Genomic DNA, 19,516 nt, shown 5'->3' on the forward strand with positions numbered 1-19,516 from the left:
CTGTGACAGACAGAGCTCCCCCATTCCCCCACTGCAGATTCTAATTCAGCAAAGTGGGTGGTTGTTGTTAGGTGCCATCAAGTCGGTACCGACTCTTAGAGACTATGCACAACAGAAGGAAACACTGCCAGGTCCTGGGCCAACCTCACTATTGTTTCCAAGCTTGAGCCCACTGATGCTGTCACTTTGCCAATCCATCTCCCTGGGGTCTTCCTGTTTTTCTCTGACCCTCCACCTTACCAAACATAATATCATTCTCCAGTAAATGGTCCCTCCTGACAATATGTCCAAAATATGAGAGATGAAGTTTAGCCATCCTGACCTCCAAGGAGCACTCTGGCTGCATCTCTTCCAACACAGATCTGTTGGTTCTTTTAGCAGTCCATGGCACTTTTCAATATTCTTCTCCAACACCATAACTCAAAAGCATCAATTTTTCTATGTTCTTCCTTATTCACTTTTGCATGCATATGAAGTTATCTGGGAATCTTTACTAAGTCTACTTATGGAGTTCTGGTGTGGCAATATAGTATAAACACTAGACTGATGACTGTGAGGTGGGTGGTTGAAATCCACTAGCTGCTCCTTGGAAACCCAAATACAGGATTGTCTTCCATCGGAACTGACTTGATAGCACTTAACAACAACATGGTTCCAGTTCATACCAGAGAGATAGTGCAGGACTGGGCAACGTTTCATTCCGTGGCGCATGGGGTCACTATGTGTTGAGGACATACTCCATACCAGCTAACAAATAGTTCTGGTTCTGCTCCTTAGCTAGGTTTAAGAAATCCCTAAGGAATGGCATGTAGGGTTTTCTTCCTTACTTACTATGCTGAAACCCACTTACTGATCAGTTTGGTTCTGTTGCCTCCAATCATGACCTTGAAAATGGTTTTGGGGCTCAACAGACTGGCATTTCATTTCTGAGTGCTCGCTTAATCAAGCCTGAAGATTCCCCTCAAAATGACCAGTCTCCCCCTTAACCAGTTATTATATCCATCTTCCCCGGGCAGAGTTCTTTTCTCAAGACTGCACCCGAGGACTCTAGATACACACAACTTCTTGGGGTTACTGGCCGCTGTTGAGTTGATTGTGACTCATGGCAATCCTATCTGCCCCACAGGGTTTATAAGGGCTGTGACCATTTGGAAGCAGATAGCGGAACTTTACGTGTCAGACACTTCGATATGGGCTTGAACTGCTAACCTTTCATTAGTACTAATACAGTGTTTAACCATTTGTGCCATATAGTATCAATCATATTCTACAAATTAACACAACTGATATTCAAGGAATTCTCATCATTTGCTCTTCTCTTCTGTCTTACAGTTCCTTGCACTGGGGAACGACTCTAGTCTCCCTAGCTCAACTCATTCTATTTTTTCAGGCTTTGTTCCACGTCCCTTCCGCCTCTTCAAATGGAAAAAAATAGTTACTATTATTTTAGCCTGCTTTTCAGGCAGACAAAGGAAGAAGGGGTATTGCAGAGGTGGAGCAATAGCCTCTTAACATTTCTTAGCACCTAGATATCTAAGGAGCATGAAGACTATCTCTGGGCTGATTCCCAGGCCTACCCAATGCTTTCTTGGAGGAAAATGGTAAAAAAAAAAAAAAAAGAAGCACGGGTCAATGGCAGATCTGAAGACCTTCTAACACTCCCTCATAGTTGCCCTGTATCAGGTCACTAAGGAGCAGCTAGTGGGTGTGAGTCACCGACCTGCTAACCGCAGGTCCAGTGTTTACCCTCCATCTTCTTAGAGTAAGATATTCCTTATATGATTTACAAAGACCTTTTCTTCAAGTCAGCGGTACCTGAAGCCCCCCGGGGTACTATGCACAGTTTGTTCTCACTGCTAACCAAAAGACTGGAAGTTCTAACCCACCCAGCAGTATGTGGGAGCAACAGGCTTGGTGATCTGTCTCCGTAAAGATGACAGCCAAGAAAACCCTATGGAGCAGTTTTGTTATACAACAGATGTTGTTGTTGTTGTTAGGTGCCATCGAGTCGGTACCGACTCATGGTGTCTCCAAAATCACAGAGAAATGACAAACAAAAAAATCAACAGCAAATCCATTTTATCTCAACCCACAATTGTCCATGTCCTATAAGTACTTTGAAACTTACCATGTAAGTATCACTGTTTTCACCTTGTCAGACACAACCTTCCCCTAAACTTATGCAAATGATGACTACAAAACCCAACTCCCAAGTCACATAGAGTTCCATATGCACATGTAATACAACTGTGGGCCTTAGATTAGAAAAGAATGAAGTTATTGCTACATACACCCTTGAAAGAGCCCTTTATGAACCTGTCTTCTCTCAAACCCCAGCTAAGATTTTGACAAACATTTTAAGGTCAGAAATACAGACTTTACAGGTGATCTTATGTGGACATTTTCTTTCTTTCTGTGAACTGGAATGATGTTTGAGAACATTCTACTGGATTTGTTTCATGGCCCCTGCTGTGCCGCTGTTGGATCAGCACCTGACAGCTAGACACAAGGTCAGCAGTTCAAACCCACCAGCGGCTCCTTGGAAACCCGAAACAGGGACGTTATCAGTCAGAATTGACTTGATGGCACTAAACAGCCACAGATTTTCCCACTTATCGTGTTAGCCCCAAAGCCACTAAAACCCACGGTGGCCACTGAGTTGATTCCAACCAATAGCAACCCACATAAAGAGTTCCTGAGACTGTACATCTTTCCAGGAGCACGGGCTTATTTTGCTCCAGCAGATCAGCTGGTGGGTTTGAACTGCGGAACTTGCTGTTAGCGGTCCAACACTTACCCCATAGTGCCACCAGGTCTTCGTTGTTAGAACACAGTAGTGTTTGATAAGCAATTTCTAAATAAATAAGAGAATGAATGGATGAGCGAATTGAATGTGTCCTTGTTCTCATTCCAGGCTTTATATTAGAATTAACTGGGAATTGGGACGGGTTAAAAACGCTGATGTTCACACCTTAACTTCAGTGGTGTGGTGGTGGTTATGTGCCGTCCAGTCGGTTCCCACTCATAGCGATCTGCACAGTGCTTTCGAAGCTATAAATCTTTACAGGAGCAGAAAGCCTTATCTTTCTTTCACAGAGCAGCTGGTAGATTCCAACTGCTGGCCTTGCACTTTAGCAGACTAACGCTACCAGGACTGCATTGTTTTAAGAGCAATTAAAGCAGAATCTTTGGTGCCTAGCAGACAGTACCTGCATATGCCTCTAGAAAGACCTCCCAGGTAATTCTGGTGCACAACCTTGACAGAGAAGCAGGCAGAAGTATATTTTTATCTAAGAAAAGCTAAAGTCCTTTGTTTCCTACTTTCATTTTAACATGAGCTACTTAGAATGAGGCCATTGGGATTCTTCGAAAAACAGGATCAAATGGATTCGTTAAAGTCATCCCCACCCTTGTTGTTGTTGCTGTTAAGCATCACTGAGTCCTTTCCAACTCAGAGTGACCTTGTGTAGGGTTTCTAAGGAAAGGCTGGTAGATATGAACCACTGACCTTGCAGTTAGCAGAGCTATGTTGTTGTTAAGTGCCATCAAGTTGATTCCGACTCATAGCGACCCTGACTAGGGTTTCTGAGGAGCAGCTGGTAGGTTTGAACCCCTGATCCTGTGGTTCACAGTCCAGTACTGAACCTACAGCACCACATCATATCAGTATCCTATGTTGTTGTTATGAGCCATCACGTCAGTTCCAACTATAGTCACCCTGTATAGGGTTTCTGAGGACCAGTTGTTTGAACCACTGACCTTTTGGTTTAAACTGACCTTTCAGTCTAGTGCTTGTCCTACAGCACCAGGACAGTGAAATATTAATTGTGTTAAATCAAATGCATACTGGTAAGATGTTACTGTTTTGAATAAGAGAATGTGTGTGTAAATTTAAGTATAAATATGGACACATATGTAATCCTGGTGTGGAGCTATAGCATAAGCCAGTTCAAACCCACTGGCTACTCCTTGGAAACTCCACACAGGGTCACTATGAGTCAGAACTGACTGGATGGTGCTTAACAACTCAACCTATTAATTATATATATAAATATATACTTATATAAGCTAAAAATTCATCAGTTCTTCTCCCTCCTGTTTTGAATGGAACAGGAATTAGATTAACTGTCCCTATTATGCAGAGAAATTTAGCTTAATGACCTACAATTACTTTAATGGCTTTTGAATTCGGAAGGTAAGAAGGCACTGGTTTCTTCCATAGAGCATTAAATATAAAATGCCTCTGATTGACTGTCATGGAAACCCAATTTTATTGCTACTTGAATTATTCAGAATCAATATCCGACATTAGTCACCATGGGGAAGCTCAGTTATAAGGCTGCACCTGAAAACAGTGTCTGTCCCCCAACACTGGGCCATTGTGCTCTGTGTGGGGGATAATGAGGTGTTTGTTGCATGTGCTCACTTCAGATGTTTCCAGAATTAACAGCTTTATCTTCCCTCTACATTATGTAATAACAAGAGACTGCTTCATGGAGATGAAGTATTTTCAAGGTTCTGAAACATTCAAGACAAAGTTGGGCTCATGGAAGCTTGCCTCTTCCATCAGGAGAGACAATGGATGAGACACTGATATTTAACTGTTTACATGAGAGAGAAAGATTTTCTCAAGTTTGGTTTTCAGCTATTTGATGAGGAAACCTCGTATTTCCCCAAGCTGAGAAGTGCTTAAAGGCATAAATACAACACCAAAGCAGTGTGGCAAGATGTTCTCTTAAGGAGATACAGCGGCTGGAAGAAACAGCACTGCTTGAAATAATTTGTCAGGTAGTATAATACAAGGGTAAAAGAAGGATGATAAAACAAACTTTTTGACAATGCACCATTAGGCACGTATTTGGTGACATTTCGTGGCTGGTCTTGGGCTACCATCCTGACTGCTGTATGTCTCTTAACTTCCACAATAAATCTAAAGTGGTAGAACTATTACGATCTCCCCATTTTATAGATGAGGGAGCTATGGAAATCCACAAAACTTTCTGTCCACTTGTAAGTGGGTTACTAGAAATTTGAAACAAGCTGTATGATTCCAAGATGGAAATCAAGTAGATGATTGTTCCCTAATAATGTTCCCACCACCTGCCTGTCCCTTTGTCACACTGCAGTGGTTGATGGGTTTCTGTTGTACCATGAGGTATGTTACCAATATATCCAGTCCCAGCAGGGTCACCCATGGTGGACAGATTTTAGCAGATGATCCACACTGAAATAGACAAGTACAAAAATCCTGCAGGATCTATGTTCAAACATTTGTTCATGAAAGCCAAATGGATCCTGATAGAAGACTGTCTGATACAGTGCTAGAAGCTGAGTCTCCGAAGTGGAAGAGACTGCACAACAGTCTAAACAATGGACTCTAGCATATTAAGGGTCTGAAAGACAACCCAACACCGGGCAACATTTCATTCTTCTAAACATGGGGTTATCTTGGGCACAAGCCGACTCAATGGCAACTCTCAGAAACATGCCCCAGGAGGAGCAAACAGTTAACAAAGTCAGAGACAATGGGAAACAGTAAAGACGGAATGGATGTGAAACCAAAAATGGTGTGCACTCCACTTGGCTCCACAAAGCACTGCGTGGACAAGTGTACCTGATGCATCTTGACAGAGACAGATTCTCATGCCTACCTTGAAAGTGGAAGGGATAGAACAGCCCCCACACCACATTCATACTGAGACGCAAAAGAGCCATGAAAATCATCTCCAACACATCCCCCAACACCATTCTCACTGCTTCCTTTTGTCTCATTAAAGTCCGGGTTCGGGCTAATAAATCAGTGTACAATTTGTGTATAATCTAATTTTTGCCTCTGCTTCATCTAGTGTAGGTGGAAGCGGAGGGAAAATGAAAATGAAAGAAAAAAAAAAGGCAACAACTGGAAAATGAAGACTAATGAGGACTCGGATCCTTAAGAAAATATCCTTTAGAAAATGTTCAGGAATGTCCAACCCACAGTTTGGGAGTGTTGGAATTACAGGAAAATGAGTCTGATGTCTTCTTTCTTTGGAACTGGGCCCTGTAAGGACCAATATATATTGAGATATACTTGATATGTTTAATACGTATATAAATACATAATTATGAGTATATATATATATATATATATATATATACACATATATATGTTGTCATGTGACATTGAGTATATATATATATATGTATACACACACACTTATATACATATACACATAAATCTATATTCATAGACACAAACATATGACAGGGTTTCAAGAGATTTCCATTATCTTTAAATTCCATTTTCCATTAGCTTTTTAAACATATATATATGTTGTTAAATGCTGTTGAATAGGTTCCAATTCACACATACACACAATGTGCAGACATAAATAATGTGCATAGAAGCTGATGGGTAAAGAGGTGCGAAGTTTGCAGAAACCTGAATAAGGCATGTATTAGTTGTATACAATATGGAGTGCACAGGATAAGCATTGGATTGTTAACCACGTAGTCAGCAGTTCAAAACCACCAGCTGTTCCTCAGGAGGAAGATGAAGCTTTCTGCTCCCATAAAGCTTTATAGTCTCAGAAACCCTCTGTGGGGTCACTATGAGTCAGAACCGACTCCATCACACCACACCATACCACCACCAGGATGCACAAGGGGATTTCAAACAGTTTGTGGGAAAATGGAACAAACAGAAAATGGCAATTTCCTGTGAATTTTCTGAAGACCCCTTGTGTGCATGTATGTATGTATACACACACACCTAATAATACACACACATGTCATTTTCGTTCAATGTAAATACGTGACAGTCACAGCGAGTTCTCTCCATATGTAGTTACTTCCTTGAGGCTGCATTGTCTGTAAATCGCTGGGCCCCACACAGGCTGTGCCTTTAGACAGTATTAACTATGGCATGGAAACACCCCCCGCCCCCACTCCCACCCCAATCATTTATAGGACATCCAATAATAATTCCCAGGCCACCCCCAACTCATCCCACAGAGAAAAACGAGTGTTCCTTAATACAAGCTAGATCTATGAGGTACCCTGGTAACACAACAATTACATAAGCTAATGGCATTCAAACACATAAGTGTGAGAAAGCTGCCGCCTCAGCAGCACAGAAAAGGAAAATGTATTTGCAAACTGAGGGCTCCAGCGCAAGGACTCATCACCCAACTTCTTCTCTGGACGAGAACATGTGTTTAAAAGCAGGGCGCTCGCTGAGGCGATGGAATATTCCAGGGAAAGAGGTTGTTTATATTAAAGGCATTGTTCCATGTCTCCTGTCTCACCAGGATTGTACACAACAAAACATTGCACTTGAAATTCCGGAAGTTCTCCCACCTTCCTTTCTTGTCACCAGGGAGTAGTTACAACAAATGTTTAAGGCAAGTCATGCTTTCATCTCTTTCAAAAAATAATAATAATAAAAATAGACTTCCTTCATTTTTTTTTTTTGCAATGGTTCACCATTCGCTTTTGTTGATTTACAGGTAGTAAATTAAAAGTACCATCAAGAAAACCTAATGAGAAGATTCCCTAAGACCATAGCCACAATAATGCTCAACAACTCCCCCGATAAGGAATATGGGTGGGAGGGGTCAAAAAACAAACTGGTCAAGGTCTGGAGTATACATGAAGTATTTCCTGCTCTTCATGCAATGTGGGATCCATTTTTAATAACTGTGAAAAAGGGGATTGACTGCCCCCTCCTGGTTTTGCAAAACAAAGTCCCATTGCATTAAACCCCAAATAACATAATTGCAGAGGAGTGTACGTGGAACGCATCTTAGTCAGGCTGTGTTAGCTGAGAAACCAAGGCTACTTTGCAATTCTGCGAGGATAATGGTAGGGTCAGCGTTATCATTCAATATAAAAAATAGATTTCTTGGTTCCCCTCAAGAGTTTATCATTTGATATAGGGAACAATAGCAAACTAAATTACCAAGTATCATCTCTGATAAATCAAATGAAGAGTGCTGCAAGGAAAAGGCTGCAAAGTAATACAACATGGTGCTTAAAGAGAATACAGAGCCAGACAAAAACAGTTAAAAACCCAGAAAGGGAGAAACAGGTACTCCAGGCTGTGGAGCTTTAGAAGAACTGATGACTACTCTGAATTTTAGCTGCTGATTTTGAGGCAGATTCCTACTTCTCCCCAATAGTTAGGTGGATGCTTTGTGGGTCTTTATTCAAGGACCAAGGTGGGACCTCTTTTTTTTGTGTGTGTGAATTATGTGATACTTTACATGGGACAACATTAGCTTTACATTCATCCTATCTTATTTCATTTCATTGCAATGATTACAATTCCCTGTATGCATCATCAAACAGCCAAAGGGTACACCCTGCAAGCTTGCTCCCTGGCCGTCAACATACAGCCCCTCTGCCTCCTAGAGTCCAGAGCCAAGGTGGGACCTCTTGGCTCACCTTTTTGCATGTGGATGATGACTGGAGAATGAAGTGGGCTGGGAAGAAAACTTACAGTGGAGCTCATGCTCCACAAAGCTAAGCCCCAAATATTAGTTGGTAAAACCATGGAGATCAATGAAACCATGGGAACAACACCCAAGAAATCAAGTAATGGATAACATTGGGCAACTCTTAGGCAAAAGGCCTCTTCAAAGTGTGAATAAGCAAAGAGAGGTCACTTTGATGACTAGGACGCACCTGACCCAAGGCATGGTCTTTTCAATGGTCTCACATATGTTGGACAATGAAAAAGGAAAACAGAAGAATTGATGTACTTTAACTATGGTGTTGAGCCCAGAATACTGAAGAGACTCAGAACTGCCAAAAGAACAAACAAACTAGAGGAAATACAACTGGGTAGTTCCCGATTAGCAAGAATGGCAAGACATTAGCCCAGTGACTTTGGATTCATCAGAAAAGACCAATTTCTAGAAAAGGACATTATGGTTTGTAAAGTAGAGGGTCATCAAAACCAAGGGCCATTGTCAATGAGACAGATGCAAAAAAGTATTCAAACTTATCAATGATCCTAGAGATGGTACGTGATTGGCAAGGTTTCCTTTCCTTTATGATTACATAAGGTTGCCATGATTTGGAGCCAATTCAAAGGCAATTAACAACCACTAATTACCACAAGGAGGTCGAGTGAAACTTCACTAAGATTATGCTACAACATGGAATACTACACAGCAGTGGGAAAGCAAGACAGATCTAAAGAATATGCTACGGAGTGGTCCCAAGATGTATCTATGATGGGAAACAACAAAGGGGGAAATGTTACACATACTCTGAGAAGCTGGATTGTATGAAGAAAAACCTGGCATGAGAATTGGAAGAAAATACATTAACAACCTGCGATATATAAATGATACAATCTTGCTTGCTGAAAGCAAAGAGGGCTTCAAATGGTTGCTGATGAAGATCAAAGACTACAGCCCTCAGTATGGGCTGCACCTCAGTGTAAAGAAAACAAAAATCTTCACCTCTGCACCAATAAACAACATCCACATAAATGGAGAAAAGATTGAAGTTGTCAAAGACTTCATTTTGCTCAGATCAGCAATCAACACTCATGGAAGCAGTAGTCAAGAAATCAAATGACATATTGCATTAGGCAAATCTGCTGCACAACACCTCTTTAAAGTGTTGAAGAGCAAACATGTCAGTTTGAAGACTAAGGTGCACCTGATCCAAACCATGGTATTTTCAATCACCTCATAAGCATGTGAAAGCTGGACAGTGAATAAGGAAGATGGTAGAAGAATTGATGCATTTGAGTTATGGTGTTGGAGGAGAATATTGAAAGTACCATGGACTGCCGAAAGAACAAACAGATCTGTGTTGAAAGAGGTACAGCCAGAGGGCTCCTTGGAAGCTTGGATGGCCAAACTTTGTCTCTCATACTTCGGACATGTTGTTAGGAGGGGCCAGTCATTTGAAAAGGGTATCATGTTTGGTAAGGTGGAGGGTTGGAGAAAAAGAGGAAGAACCCCAGCAAGATGGATTAGCCAAGTGGCAGCATCAATGGACTCAAACGTAGCAACGATTGTGAGATTGACCCAGGACCTCACAGTGTTTCATTCTGTTGTGCATAGCGTCACTATGAATTCAAAATGACTTGATGGCACCTAACAACAACAACATTAGGAAAGAACAAATATACAACCACAGATTCTACTTCTTTGCACATATATATAATTTCTGGAAGAACTTTAACATGGAACTGTATCTGCTTTCCTCTGGGGAAATAAACAATGGTGGTGAAATGTCCTAAGTCATACTTTTATATTGAGATTTTTAAAGTGAGATGGCTAGAGTTCCTATTATATACTTTGGAAATGTGATCAGCAGGTGGTGGTGTCTGGAGAAGGACATCATGCTTGGTAAAAGAGGGTCAGTGAAAAAGAGGAAGATCCCTCGGTGAATCAACACAGTGACAACAATGGGCTCAGACTTGGCAATGATTGTGAGGCTGGTAGGGGATTGGGCAGTGTATGGTTCTGTTATACACCAAGTTGAAACCAACTTGAGGATCACACAACAACATTGTGATCTTGATTTTCATCATATCATGTACATGTATTATTCTTTTAAAGGAAAGTTTCATTTCCAAAACGCTTCAATCCAAAGTGAAGATATATTTTTGCTCCTAAAGGAACTGTTTCAAGTAGCTGGCGATGAGTCACACTGGTTGTTGGAGTTAGGTTATTCTTCAGGTTGGGGAGCCTGAGGAAACCAGTCCACTGTGGTAGATTGAGTCTGCTGTGGCAGGATTTGAACACAGGACATCTGACCTCTATGCTCACACCTTTACCCCCTATGATACCTTTGCTAAATCATGTTTTTGCTGTGTGTTATCAAGTCAATTCCAGCTCATAGGACAAAAGAGATGTTCTCCATAGTGTTCCCTGCGCTGTCACCTTGATGGGAGCAGACAGCCAGCTCTTTTCTTCTGTAGAGCCACTGCTGACCTTTTGGGTAGCAGGCAAGTGCTGAATCACTGCACGACCAGGACTCCTTTACTAAATATTAGCTATTACTATCTGTCTTGGAAATATTAGCTATTACTGTCTTGGAAATATTAGCTATTACTATCTGTCTTGGAAGAAGAAGAACCAGAAAGCTCCCGAGAAGCAACGATGGAGAGTTTTCATCTCACATACTTTGACCACATCATCAGGAGGGACCAGTCCCTGGACAAAACCATCCTGCTACGTAGAGGGTCATCAAAAAAAAAAAAAAGGAAGACCTTCAGTGAGGTGTATTGGCTGAAACCATGGGCTGAAACTTAGCAATGAGTGTGAAGCGAGTGCAAGATCAGGCTGTATTTCATTCTGCGGCACACAGGGTCACTACGACTTGGAACCGACTCAAGGACACTCGACAACAACATTGTGATTGCGTGTTTTACATCAGTATTAAAAACAAACAACAGCGAGATGTGAAAATAACAGAGTCAACAATACTCCTCAAAGAACGTTGCTTGCCCATTTCCCCCAAATCCCTGGCATCCCTCTGGTACTCTCTGTGAAGCCTGAATGGGAGCTGCTTAGAGGATGACAAATCAAGTGTCAAACAACAGAACTGGTAGCATTCCCAAATTGCCTAGAAGCAGAGGGTCCCCTTGTCCCCAATCACAAACATCCACTCCAGCCCACGGGTGGTCAGATCAGACCCAGATGTCAGTGTGCTATAGCTGCATGTGGATTTTGTACTGATGAATATTGCAGCCAACGTACCCATCTGGTTGCCGAGATAAATAATGTAAAAATGAAGATATGCCTACATAATTCATGTGGTATTGATGAACGGGGTCCTTAATTCAGACTACTCATACAAATCATTTAATTATGGGATGTGCAGTTGTGAGAGAGGATCGGTATTTTAGCCATGTTTAAAGGGGAATGGGTAGGAGGCTTCCAAGTACACACAACAGAAACTTGGGACCCCCTCCATTATCATCAAGAGATCTGTGATTGTCACCAAGAACACATAAGCGACCATGGTGTTGCACACAGCAGACTGGTTTTCAGGACAAGATGCCCAGTGTTTCCTATGTGGTAAGACTTCTATCAATTTTGTATGTCGATTCCATCAGGAAAGGGTGGATGGGAAGAAATGGGATATGGTTAGATGCTCTGCAAATGACTGGTTTCCTAAGGGGGGGACTCAGTCAAGAATGCATGATGCAAAGTCATGAGCTTCCAGCAAAGAAAGTATTATATTGTCTATCATGCACTGACCATGCTAGGCATGGGGCTAAGAAATCTACATTAACTTTCATGATGATGCTGTTGCTAATGGCAGCACGTGAATTAAATATGGGGCATTCATCATGTTCCATCTTCAACTGGATGGACCTTGGACTTCAGAGAGGGGTCCTAGTGCACTGGTTAAACACTGGGATGCAAAACAAAATATTAGGGTTTAAACTCCCCAGTCACTCCATGGGAGAAAAGACCTGGCGATCTGCTTCCATATGATTTTTGCTGTCGTTAAGTGCCATTGAGTTCATTCCAACTCATTGCAACCCTGCATAGGGTTTATAAGGAGCAGCTGGTGAGTTTGAACTGCCAACCTTGTGGTTCAAACTGACCTTGTGGTCCATGGCTTTATTCCACAGCACAACACCAGGATCCATAAGATTACAGTCTTGGAGTCCCTAAAGCACAGTTCTACTCTATCCTAAAGGGTTGCTGTGAGTCAAAACCAACTCAATGGCAATGGGTAACAGGACTTAGTGACAGATAGCAACAGTATAGCACTGGTTCAGGGGAAGGGATGGGTTCTGTGAAGCATGGTTTTGTTGTTGTTGTCAGATGCCATCTAGTCGAAACCGACTCATAGCGACCCCATGCACAGCAGAACGAAACAATGTCCGATCCTGGGCCAACCCCACCACCGCTGCCACACTTGAGTCCATCAATGATACCACCTAGCTGATCCATCTCGTTAGGGATCTTCCTCTTTTTCTCTGACCCTCCACCTTACCCAGCATGATATCCTTCTCCAGTGACTGTTCCCTCCTGACAATATGAGAGACGAAGCTTAGCCATCTTGGCCTCCAAGGAGCACTCTGGCTGCACTTCTTCCAAAGCAGATCTATTGGTCTTTTGGCAGCCCATGGCACTTTCAGTTTTCTAAAATACCAAAAGTTACCCATTAGTAATACAAACTTGATCCACATCCTTTGTTCTTCAGAGTACCTACCAGAATGCTCCTCAGAAGCAAGAATGGTGAGACTTTATCTCATGTACTCAAAGGACCAGCCCCTAGAGAAGGACATGATACTTGGTCAAGCAGAGGGTCAGCGAAGAAGAGGAAGACCCTCAATGCGATGGACTGACACAGTGTCTGCAACAGTGTGCTCAGACATACATAATATGAGAACGGTACAGGACTAGATAGTCTTTCTGCTGTACTTAAGGTCACTACGATTTGGACACAATGCTAGGGCACACTGGACTTCTGGTGTGGTGCTGTAGGATAAGCACTAGACTTCAAACCACAAGGTCAGTGGTTCAAGCTCACTAGCTGCTCCTTGGAAACCCTATACAGGGTGGCTATGGGTCAGAACTGAGTTGACAGAACTTAATAACAACAACAACAACAAAGGGCACATTAGAACGTAAGAGACATCACCTTTTTTTTTCTTTTTTTTTACCCCAGGTGAGGTGTGCAGCACATTAAATACTATTTCCCAAAAAACATGTGCTTATGTCTTAACCTCTGGTTCTTGCAAATGTGACCTTATTTGGAAACGGAGTCTTTCCAGCCATAATCAAGTAAAGGATCCTGGCCTGAGATGATCCTGAATTTAGGGCAGTCCCTAAATCCAATGAATGCGGTCCTTATGAGTGAAGCGTGAGGCGATCTGATAAAGACACCCAGAGAAGGGTACATGACAACAGATGCAGAGATTGGAGTGATGCTGGTACAAGACAAGGAACCCATGCAGACCCCAGCTGATGGAATAGGCAAGCACCCATCCTCCCTTAGAGACTTTGGAGAGAATCCTTTGCTTCGGTACTTCTGTGAGAGCCAACACTTCTATTGACTTCAAACAGCAGTGCGTTTTGTACGGAAGCCGTGTTGTCGTTGATGCTAGTTGGTTCTGATTCACAGCCCTATGGAATTAATCCACATCATGGAGCCCATTCTGAATCAAGGAGACCCTGAAGGAAAGAGTCTAGGTGTAGCGCTGTGGGAGAAGCATTGGGCTGCAAATCACAAAGTTGGTTGTTCAAACCTACCAGCCACTACTCAAAACCTCCATGAGTCTACATCAACTCGATGACACTGAGCAACAACAAAAACAGAACAGAGTATAACTGTCCCACAGGGTTTCCAAGACTGTACATCTTTACAGGAGCAGACAGAAGGGCAGTTACTGAGGTAGGTTTTATTCTCTGAAAATGGAAGAGTAAGTTTAAGGCAGGCAGTGAAACAAACACACACATTATCATGGCTGAAATGGGCATGTGTGGGTAAAAACAGCCATAAAATATGGGAAATGCAAAATAAAAAAAGAAGGGGAAGAAAGAAAAAGGAAAAGAGAAAAGAAACTCTACTGTTTTGACATTGGTGCATCTCATAGTGTGTGTGTGTGTAAGTTTTTTTAAAGACGTCTTGGTGGTGCTGTGGCTAGAGCACCTGGCTGCTAATCAAACTCATTAGCTGGTCCATAGGAAAAAGATTCAATTAACAGTCTGCTTCTGCAAAAATTATAACCCTCATGGGGTGGTTCTCCTCTGTCCTCTAGGGCCACTGAGTCGGAATCAATGTGATGGAAATGGGTTTGGTTTGGGGGTTTTTAAAGAGGAGGAACAGAACAAGTGACCATGAACTATGTCAAGGAGATGGTACTACAGATGGGGTTTTGAAGAATGAGGAGGAGTTTTCCCAGGTGTGTAATCCAGGTAAGAGGAAATTATATGCAAAATCAATTTACTTCGTCATGTCTCAAGACGATACCCTGAGGGAATTGTTATTAAAATCTCCATTTTTCTAGGGCCACCATGTACAACACAGTGAGCTCACATATGATAGTGTCTCCATTCATGGAGGATCTGAGGCTAATGATGTCCCCCCACCCCCACACACCCCCCACCTCTGAGTTGTGTGCTGCACCCCTGGCCAGAGCGGTGTGGTGGTCCTGCTTTCACCATGCTTCCAAGGAGAGAGGGGGCCAGGTGCTATCTGCAGAAATACACACAGCCTTCATCCCCGAGATCCTTTCCACCCTTCTAAGAAACATACACAGCATTGGCTAACAGTTTCAGTAAACACACAATTGTACTCTCCAATGTTGTACAGAAGACAAGGTTTTCTAATGGATTCTGCCACAAAATTCACTTCTTTCTAGGTCACAGGATAAAAATCACCCACAAACAGCAAACCAGGCATTCCTGAGCCACGTGAGAAGCCAAATTTTAAATAAGTGGGGTTCCAAGTATCTAATCTAGGTGGGAGATGAAGCCAGCAAGAAAATATTGCTAGAGAAACCAAGCTGGACCAAAGCTTTTTTTTTTTTTTTTTTTGAACCTGTTCAGAATGCCCAAGAGCTTTCAGAGACAAAAGTAAGTAAATTCCTGTTAGAGAGTAACAAAGTTCCTTATAGATTATACCCTCCTTCCTTGCCAATTACCAACTTGCCAATCATTTATTAACTTGATGGTCTGCTATGTTAAATAGCATTGCATATTTAAAATGCACCCAAATAAAGCTTCAGCATTCAAAATCACTAACCCTATCTGTCCCTCCATGCCCTGGAACAACACTCTAAATCACTTTTGAGGATAATTCACAAGGATGTTGTTGTTGTTGTTAAGTGCCGTCGAGTCGGTTCCGACCCATAGCGACCCTGTACAGGGTTTCCGAGGGTGTAAATCTTTACGGGAGTAGAAAGCCTCATCTTTCTCCCGCGGAGCGGCTGGTAGTTTCGAACCGCTGGCTTACAAAAAGAGAAAGAAAAGAAGAAGTTGAAAACTTTCTCCTGCATTGCCTCAGGGAAAGTTTCCCTATTCTTTGCATGTGTGATAAAATGTAGCCCTTTAACTTCATTCCCAGTGAGAAGTGTTTCTTAAAGTTTTTATTTGGAAACTCTAAGGTTTACTCCCAAGGGGAAATCTCAACTTTGTCCTCCACCCTGGCTGAAGCCCACACTTTAGTCTAAATATCAAAGCTAATCTGGATACAGATGGCTCTCTCTAGTCCTTCTGCCTCTCTAACTACCTTCTTACCATCCCTAGGAAGATGCCTCCACACCTAGGTGTTTCAGCTCCAACCTGTCTCCACTCTTTTTGCTGTGATAAGCTACCTCAAACACTGCCCTGTCATGTACCATTCCCATAAATACTTGTTTACCAAACCATTGTGACCCATAGGGCTTCCATTGTGAAGCACAGGATATCCATTATGATCCACTGGGGTTCCCCACTGTGCACTGTGACCCATGGGGAGAGGGGGGGGAGGTGGAGAAGTCCCCATTCCATTGTAACTCATAGGGCTTCCATTGGCTGATTTTGGGAAGTGCATCACCAGATCTTTCTCTCTAGAGTCTGACTTAGCCTGGAAACTCTACTGAGATTGATTCAATGTCACAGCTACACACAATTCTCCACTGGTGTCCTGATGACACATCAGATACATGGACTGGGAATTGAACCTGGGTCTTCTTCATGGAAGGCAAGAATTCGATCACTGAACCATCAACTGTTAACTCATAGCTTCCCCATTTCTAGCTTTTCTTCTTGTTGTAGACACCCTGAATAGGGTTTCAGGGGAGCAGTGGGTGAGTTTAGCCCCATTGGTGTTACTACATCAACTCTTCTGATTGAGGACCTTCCTCTTTTTCACTGGCCTTCCACAGTTGTTATTGTCATTTTTAGGTGCCATTGAGTTGGTACCAACCCATAGCAACCTTATGCGCAGCAGAAGGAAACACTGCCCGGTCCTGGGCCAACCTCACTATTGTTGCTACGCTTGAGTCCATCAATGCTGCCACTTGGCCAATCCATCTCATTGGGGGTCTTCCTCTTTTTCTCTGACCCTCCACCTTACCAAACATGATATCCTTCTCCAACGACTTGTCCCTTCCTCCTGAAAATATGTCCAAAGTATAAGACATGAAGTTTAGCCATCTTGGCCTCAAAGGAACACTCTGGATGCACTTCTTCCAACACAGATCTGTTGGTTCTTTTGGCGGTCCATGGCACTACCTAGAAAATCCTCTGGGAGAAGTTCTACTCCATCACATGTCGATTTGGGATCAATTCTTTGGCACCCAACAACAATAGTCCATATAGGACCAAACTAAGGCTAAATACTGATTCCTGACTATAATGTTTCAGGGTCTGGATCCAGCCATACCTGACACAAATTTGTTGGGAGTACTTGGAATCAAGTTTCTTTCATCTGCAGCTAGGAATATCCTGACACTATTGTTTTTAAGTGCCAAGGAATTGATTCCAACTAATAGTGACCGTGCACTGGGTTTCTATGGCACATAACAACAACAACAACTGGGTTTCTAAGGAGCAGCTTGTGGGTTTGAACCACTGACCTTGTGGTCTGCAGTCCAGTGCTTATCCTACAGCACAACACGCACGAGCTAAAATAGCACCGTTCCTTATTGTTGTTAACTGTCTTAAAACGACCCTGTATAGGGTTTCCGAGGAACGGCTGGTGAGTTTGAACCACCAGCCTTGTAATTCAAACTGACCTTATGGCCGAGTGCTTATCCTACAGCGGCACACCAGAACTCCATTCCATAAGGTGTCGTTGTTGTTGTTAAGTGCCGTTGAGTCAGTTCCGACCCATAGCGACCCTGTACAGGGTTTCCAAGGCTGTAAATCTTTACGGGAGCAGAATGCCTCATCTTTCTCCAGCGGAGCGGCTGGTAGTTTTGAACTGCTGGCCTTAAGGTTCACAGCCTGATTCATAACCACTATGCTACCAGAGCAGCCACTGACAAATAAGGATGCTGACTACAAGGAGTTCCCAGTTTACTGTGGTGTTCCTGTCCAAAAACTGTCATAAATCAATCCGACTTACGCCTAATACCTCTTTTTTTCATTATTGTATTTTATGATCAGTATCTTTACAAATCTGATTGTTAGTTTTGGGGTGGGGGATTGGCAATGTTATATATAAGTTTATAGGCATATTTAATATAGTAAATGCTATGAAGGTAAGATTTACAAAAACAAAAACCCAGATGATTGTAAATACAGTTCTTCCATCAAAACCTGAATGAACTGTAAGTCAAGGATGACCTACTCATCTGTAAAATGGGGCTACTGGACAATGAAAAAATGTCCTAAGTATAAAATGTTCATCAGGGTTGAAAGACAGTATGGGAAAGGTATGTAAAATATCTCCCTATTCTTTATATAGACAACATGCTGAGCAAATAATCCAAAAATCTGGATTCTATGAAGAATAGAATAGCATGGCATCAGGATTGTAGGAACACTCATTAACAACCTGTTATGTGCAGATGATACAACCTTACTTGCTAAAAATTAAGAGAACTTAGGATATTTACTGATGAAGATCAAAGACCACAGCCTCCAATATGGATAGTACCTCAACATAAAGAAAATAAAAATCCTCACCACTGGACCAGTAAACAATATCCATATAAATAGAGAAAAGATTGAAATTGTCAGACTTCATTTTGCTTGAAACAAACATCAACACTCCTGGAAACAGCAGTCAAGAAATCAAATGACTTATTGCATTAGGCAAATCGGCCGCACAAGACCTCTTTGAAATGTTCAAGAGCAAAGGTATATCAGTTTGAGGACTAAGGTGCTCCAGATCCAAGCTATAGTATATTTTCAATACCCTCATGTGCATGTGAAAGTTGTAAAAGGAATAAGGAAGACCGCAGAAGAATTGATGCATTTGAGTTATAGTGTTGGAGAAGAATATGAAAAATACCATGGACTGTCAGAAGAACAACTCAATCTATGTTGGAAGCAGTACAGCCAGAATGCTCTTAAAAGATATGATAGCAAGACTTCATCTCTCATGTTTCAGACATGTTCAGGAGCTCTGGTAGCATAGTGGTTACAAATCAGGCTGCTACCCGCAAGGTCAGCAGTTCGAAACTACCAGCTGCTCCGTGGAAGAAAGATGAGGCTTTCTGCTCCTGTAAAGATGTACAGCCTCGGAAACCCTGTTCAGGGTCGCCATTGGTTGGAACTGACTTGACGGCACTTAACAACAATCAGGAGGGACCTGTCTCTGGAGAAGGACATCATGTTTGGCAAAGTGGAGGGTCATCAAAAAAAAAACAGGATGACTCCCAATGAGGTGGACTGGCACAGTGGCAGCAGCAATGGGCTCAAGCGTAGCAATTGTGAGGCTGGTGCTGAACTGGGCAGTGTTTTGTTCTGTTGTACATTAGGTTATTATGAGTTGGAACTGACCTGACTCTAAGGTACCTAACAACAACAAGGCTAAAGAAATGTATTATTGAATTAATTTCACCTAGTTCTTTGTACGCCCTTAATTTAAATACCTACTGAGAATCGGGGCCATG

Source organism: Chrysochloris asiatica, unplaced genomic scaffold (assembly GCF_000296735.1).
Source record: "Chrysochloris asiatica unplaced genomic scaffold, ChrAsi1.0 scaffold00102, whole genome shotgun sequence".
Lineage (NCBI taxonomy): Eukaryota > Metazoa > Chordata > Mammalia > Afrosoricida > Chrysochloridae > Chrysochloris > Chrysochloris asiatica.